A 7227-nucleotide genomic window follows, 5' to 3' on the forward strand; every position below is an offset into this window, starting at 1 on the left:
GTTAGGTATAGCAAAAGGTACATACATTATTATTGAAACATTTCAGAGGCCTCTACTTGATAAGAGAACTAGATCAGAAGGTGATTTTTGCAAAAGCTTTTTATGTGTTTTCTTTTGTTACATAGACTCTGTTAAATAACAATATTATATATACTTATGAACCAACAAGCAGCTAGCTGATAGGGAACTGAAGCCTGTCTGTACTTGTGTGACTGCAGGGCTGTGATTGGCTGTCCCCCTCCTACTGTGCTTCTGGCAGGGACCGTTAGGACACGCCCACCCCTCATTTGAAACACAGACAGGGACCAGAGAACATCTATAGGGAGCTCCAATTAAGGGGCTATTTTTTAAAGATAATAATTTTAGCACCATGTAAAAGCAGCACCATAGTATATTACTTTTAATTGCCTACAAAATTAGGGTTTTTCCCTTTAAATCTTAAAGGAGAATTAAAGCCTTTTATAACCAACATGGTGCCTTTGCAGGACCCATTCCCCATCTGCATTACCAATACTCCAGGAAGGGACCCCAGCAGTTAAAGGAAAACTATACCCCCAAAATGAATACTTAAGCAACAGATAGTTTATATCAAATTGAATGACATATTAAAGAATCTTACCAAACTGGAATATATATTTACATAAATATTGCCCTTTTACATCTCTTGCCTTGAACCACCATTTCGTGACTCTACCTGTGCTGTCTCAGAGATCACCTGTCCAGAAATACTACAACACTAACTGTAACAGGAAGAAGTGAGGAAGCAAAAGGCAGAACTCTGTCTGTTAATTGGCTCATGTGACCTTACATGTGGTTTGTATGTGTACACAGTGAATCTTACGATCTCAGGGGGCGGCCCTTATTTTTTAAAATGGCAATTTTCTATTTATGATTACCCAATGGCACATACTATTAAAAAAGTATATTATTATGATAATGGTTCATTTACATGAAGCAGGGTTTTACACATGAGCTGTTTGACTCAGTATCTTTTAATAGAGAACTACATTGTTTGGGTGGTATAGTTTTCCTTTAAGGGCCCAGCGCAGAGCTGTCAGTGTTGTTGGTTACTGACATACTTTGTAATGTCACATCGTGTCAGAGTCTTTAAAGTAGTTTTGGTGGAGACCAAAACCCCATATGTAATAAAGGGCACTAGATTTGTCCAGGAGCAATAGCAACCAATAAGATGTTTGCTTTTAAACATGTGGCCATATATGTAATCATGACGATCTTTCTTGGAAAATATCTTTCAATACACACGTGTAGAGTTGAAACGTCAGATATACAGGTAGAAAGTAGTGATGGTGTGGTGGATTAGGTTGGGTGAGGGCAAATTAAAACCTTGCACCAAATCACTTTCAATGCACATACTCCTGGTTAGGATGGGAATGAGCTAAGTATGGCAGGAGGAGTACAGTTCTGTGCAGGTGTGTTTGAAGTTAAATGGGTGGTTCACCTTTAAGTTAACTTTTAGTATGTTATAGAATGGTCAGTTCTAAACAACTTTTCAATTGGTCTTCGTTATTTTTTAATTATTTGCCTTTTCTTCTGACTCTTTCAAATAGGGGACACTGACGCCATCTAAAAAACAAATGCTCTGTAAGGCTACAAATGGTTGGAACTTTTTACCACTCATCTTTCTATTTGGGTCCTCTCCTATTCGTATTCCAGTCTCTTATTCAAATCAATGCATGTTTACTAGGGTAATTTGGATCCTAGCAACCAGATTGCTGAAATTGCAAACTGGAGAGCTGCTGAATGAAAAGCAAAATAAGTAAACAACCACAAATAATATAACAACATGAAAACCAATTGCAAATTGTCTCAAAATACCATCTACATCATACTAAAAGTTACTCAAAAGTGAACAATTCCTTTAAAAAAATGATTCCCCTTTAAGGTCTAAAATTTGGTCAGGCGCACGTGCAGTAGAGTAAAAAAGCTGTCTTTTTGCGTATATGGCTTTTCGGACACTAGCTTTTTTGGTTTTTCAATCTACTGTCCATGCACATGCCCTGGCCAGAACATTGAGAAGATGGAAGAAACTTGAGACAATGGTGACAATGAGCTTCCATGGCAACACACTAGACTGGTGCAGTTTTTTGCTTACAGGAACATCGTCCTGGGGTATCAGGCTTATTTGGTTTTTCAATCTACTGTCCATGCACATGCCCTGGCCAGAACATTGAGAAGATGGAAGAAACTTGAGACAATGGTGACAATGAGCTTCCATGGCAACACACTAGACTGGTGCAGTTTTTTGCGAACAGGAGCATCGTTCTGGGGTATCAGGTCGATTATAATCAATGGGGTATCTAGCATTTTAGCACCCACCAGTGATTACAATTTTAGTTCTCTATGAGGTTTCTGAGATATTTGCAGTTTCCAACGTCCAATACCAGTCTTTCGGCTCAACTGTTCCAAGGGTTAACTGAAGGGTTAAGCTGGAGCCTGCATATGAGAATAACATGGGTCTGAAACTGTTAAAAACTGTTAATGAATGTAAATTGCAACAGTACTCAGGGAAGTACTTTGGGTAGATTAACAGCAATTTATTTTTAGGATTTTAAATCCCCTTTAACCATTTCCTAATGATGTTACAGATATAAAGTGTGAGCAGGAAGCATTTTGCAGTCTTCGTTAGGCTTCCCTAGCTTTATAAGCATCAATTAGTTAAATTTTTCAGATTGCTTACCTGGTTTCTCCGAGTGACAGCCAGTGGTATAACTATAGAGGGGTAGACCCCACAGGGATGCCCAGGAAACAGGAGGCTTGCATGTGACCCAGAATATAGCCTAAAATTTGGAGAGTTAGAGATTTTATTAAGTCAACAGATGACAACTCCTAATGGCTAATAAGCCGGTGAAGTACAGAAAGGCCATCTCCCTTAGACTAAAAAGGATTTCCTTTTTGTCTGTAATAAAACAGTACATTGTACTTGACCCAAACTAAGACATAATTAATCCTCACTGGAAGCAAAATAAACCTTTTAGGTTTATTTTATATTTAGATAAACGAAAAGTAATGTGGGTCGCATCAGAGCTCACCCAATGCACTTCAATATTTACTTGATTTTATAGTAGACTTAAGACATGAAGATCCAAATTACAGAAAGATCCATTATCCAGGAAGCCCAAGTTCCTGAGGATTATGGATAACAGGTCCCATACCTGTACCACAATAACTATTTTCTTTGATATGCTTTAAAGGGGACCAGCCACCTTAAGAAATAATTCCAAGTTCTTTATTATCGTGTTAGCTGAGCAAAATAAACTTTACTTACACTATATGTATCATTAAATTTTGTTTACTTCAGTTTTAGAATTACACTATCACATCAAGAAGGCAGGAGCCATTTTGTGGACACTGTTATTAAGATACATTTTGTATCACCCCAAAAACTTGTGTATGCACCAGAATGGGGAAAGTACTGTCCATACACAGTGCCCTACATAATTATAGAGCCTAAGGGCTATTCCACACGGGGAGATAGCCACGCGTTTGCGGTCGCGGCGACAAAGCGCCGCGCCAGTCGCCGCGACCGGCGCAGGCGACAGTTTTGTATGGGCGCCTATGTAAAAACGCCTGTGCTAACCACACGAGGCGATGCGCTTTTCAACAGTCGCCTGAAAATGCCTCGCCCGTGTGGACTAGCCCTAAGGAGGGAAGGGGCAATGTGAAAAGTGCAGTGATATGTAGGCGTTGCAGAATTGAAAGTGAAGGTAATTGCCTGATCCACCTCTATGCCTCAGGCATAGAGGTGGGGCATATAATATTGGATTGCCAGCTCAAATATTTAAATACCTTTATAACGGGTATGAATGTTTTAATGAAGAAAAAAAAATTGTGTTTCATGTTTTATTTGCAAAGGACTTTCATTGTGCTGCTTTTTATGTGTAGGTGACAGGTCCATTTTAAGATTTGTGAAATAAAAGTAAATGTGTATTATTTTCAACTATGTTGTTTTAACGCACTGATTGTTGCAACAGCTTTTTAAATGTAGGTCAGCCAGGGGTGCTCAATCTTTTGCATTCAACTGAATGAGAAATTAACTATTTGCTATTGCCAAATACTTACCATACTAATGAGTAAATAGGAGGGCAAATAGGCATTCATACCAAACCCCACTTTGCCGTCAGCCTAGTCCCCTTATTGGCCACCTCAGAAGAGTTAATTTTGTTATAAAATTCATAAGGAGGCATTTTTGCATGATTATGTGATTCAACTGATTTGGAATACAAATTCTTTTTTAGTTAGAAGACATTTCTGTGCCATTTGTTTGATGCACAAGAGGTGATTTTGTGTGGACGGGCAACTGAATGCCACATCTTATTGCCCTTAGAGTAATTGGAGTTTCATGAAAACCATTTTCTTTCCACCTGCATCATCAAGACCTAGAGACAACATTTTTACGGAGGAATGTAATAAAAGTCACAAAGAACAAAACAATTCCCACCAATATGAATAAAAAGCCAAATCTCGCAATGTCATATTGTTCCTTAAAGGGATACTGTCATGGGAAAATATGTTTTTTTCAAAACGCATCACTTAATAGTGCTGCTCCAGCAAAATTCTGCACTGAAATCAATTTTTCAAAAGAGCAAACAGATTTTTTTAGCTGCCCCCAGCTATGTTTTACTCCTGTATTGCAAGTTGGAGTAAGATCACCCCCATCCCTCCCTCCCCCCAGCATCTTAACAAAAGAACAATGGGAAGGTAACCAGATAGCAGCTCCCTAAAGCTCCCTATAGAATCGACGATTTTTCTTGCCGAACGACCAATTTTAGAGAAGTCCAACAATCCTCCGAACTTATCGTGCGGTTAGTGGGATTTGAATGATCGTACATCTTATGATTTCTCGGCCGACATCTGTCAGGAAATTGATCGGCCAGGTCAAAAAATCTTTGTTGGTCCCAGTGCAATCTATCTATGTTTGCAGGGCCAAGCAGGCAGCTCCCCTTTGTTTTCCTGGCAAATTGGTCTTTTTAGTTGATGGTTAATTTGTACGATCGTTCCGAGAAAATCGTGGTCTCACGATGAGGATCGGAACTTTTAAAAATCTCAACATCTATGGCCAGCTTTACACAAGATAACAGCTCCCTGGTAGATCTAAAAACAACACTCAATAGTGTCCCAAGTCCCACTGAGAATGATTCAGTTACAGTAGGAGAAATAGCCTCAGTAAGAAGTTTTATTACATTGACTGCGCATTGGCGCAAACATGTTTTTTTATAAAAGAAGAAGAATATAATTGAAAGTGCATTTGTACATAAGGTTTACTGAAGCTTTTTTTATTGCATAAGAAACACGTCCGGCAAAAATAGAGCAACTGTGATAATCACATGGTAAACTTGTACAGCTTCATTCCTCAGATATATAAATTAAATTTGACCTTGTCACTAGCTATATCTAGGATCACCTAGGGCTATTGCAATGAGAAGTGATGAAAACCTGGGTTCTTCCTAATTACAGCAAGAAACTCTGTCATCGGACAAATAGTGCTAATGGGGTTTTTAATAAGCAAAATACCAGTAAATTTAATTAATTAGCAAAAATACCATAAACAGAGTGGATTTTCTTGATGCAGATATGTCTTTGATTTAATTCTGTTCACTGCCGTCACATGGTGTGGTGCAGTTGTTACTTATTTCTTGGACATGTCACTCCTGCAGAAGCTGCTGAGATGACAGCATCTACAAAAAAATATAATTCCTGATCTTGTACATCTGGTTAAGGATTTTCTGTGTGGTAGTGCAGAAGGGGGTCCATTCCCCTCAATGAATATAACTACAGTACTACATTTGCACTGCAGACAATGGCAGATGAAGATAAAATGAAGTGTCAGGTCAGGGAAGAAGCTGCTTGTAACATCTAGGGTTGCCACCTCACCCTTTTAAAACCAAACACATATGGAATTCACAGCCTGCATGGCAAATTAGCAATTAATTTAGATGCATGATGCATGGCTGCACATAAATCAGTTCAGTCTGCAGCATACATCTAAATGAATTGCTAATTAGCCATGTAGCCTGTGGATTCCACATGTGTTCGGTTTTAAAGGGGTTAGGTTGCAACCCTAGTAACATCACAAAATTGTACTCATTGCACATTCTGTTAATAATATGGAAGTTATTAAAACAGAGTCATTATTTGAAGACTATTCTGTACAAAATGTTGTACACGAGAAACCTGCAAATAAATGACACTTGTTTATTAACTTTAATAACTTCATTGTGAAGTGTGTGTGGTGAGTTATAAAAATGTGTGTCTTTGGACTAAGCAAATGTGGCTTGCTAAAGACTCCCAGGATTGCATACCATCAAATGTACTGAGTATTGCCAATCATTTTAATAATGAAGCTTGTTATAATGCTTTATGTTAGTGTTCCTCAAGGCAAGTCATACTGCGCAGCTGCTATTGGTTATATTAAAGAGACACTGACACCAGAAATTAAACCGTAATTGACATCTATCATGACATTGTCTTTGCATGCTATCTATAATTTTGCCATAAATGTATTTGTCCAATGCTTTTACATTATCCATCTGATCCCCCATGTTCCCTATGAGTGGGCTGCCATATTTGAGCTTCAGTAGTCCGTTAGCATAAGAAACTCTGACAAGTTGAGATGGGACAGTCAGGCAAAACAGTCAGGTTTAGGAACTTCAAGTAACAATTACAAAATCAGACCTATTAGTGAAAAACGATCAACATGAGCTACAGGCATCTTATAATGTACATTAATATTTTGAAGATTTTTTTTAGTGTCAATATCCCTTTAAGTATCTCTTTCCTTCCCTAAATTGACGTGTGTACTAGAATCGTGAGAGAAAACAATTACTTTTGCATCTCTGTATTAAAACTTTGCATTTCAATGTTCTCATTGTTCTGGGTACATTTCTTTCTGCAAAGGCAGTGTTGTCAGTACCATATCTTCCCTGTCTAACTGGACACACCACCAAGATCTCCCTCTTCCATATTGATTTCCCAGACTATTGACACTAAGGGGTCTATTTATGAAGCCTCAAATTCTTCTGGTTGAGTTTTAAAGGGGAAGAAATCTGAATTTTTAGAGGAAAAAAACTTGATTTTGTAAAAAGATTTATTATGATCCAAAGCTGCTAAAAATTAGAATCCAAAAATCTTCCTGCTAAAACCTGTGGAAATCATGTAAAAGTCAATGGCAGATGTCCCTTTAACAACTGGAAGATGTTTTTTGCCTTC

This window comes from Xenopus laevis, chromosome 5S (assembly GCF_017654675.1).
Source record: "Xenopus laevis strain J_2021 chromosome 5S, Xenopus_laevis_v10.1, whole genome shotgun sequence".
Lineage (NCBI taxonomy): Eukaryota > Metazoa > Chordata > Amphibia > Anura > Pipidae > Xenopus > Xenopus laevis.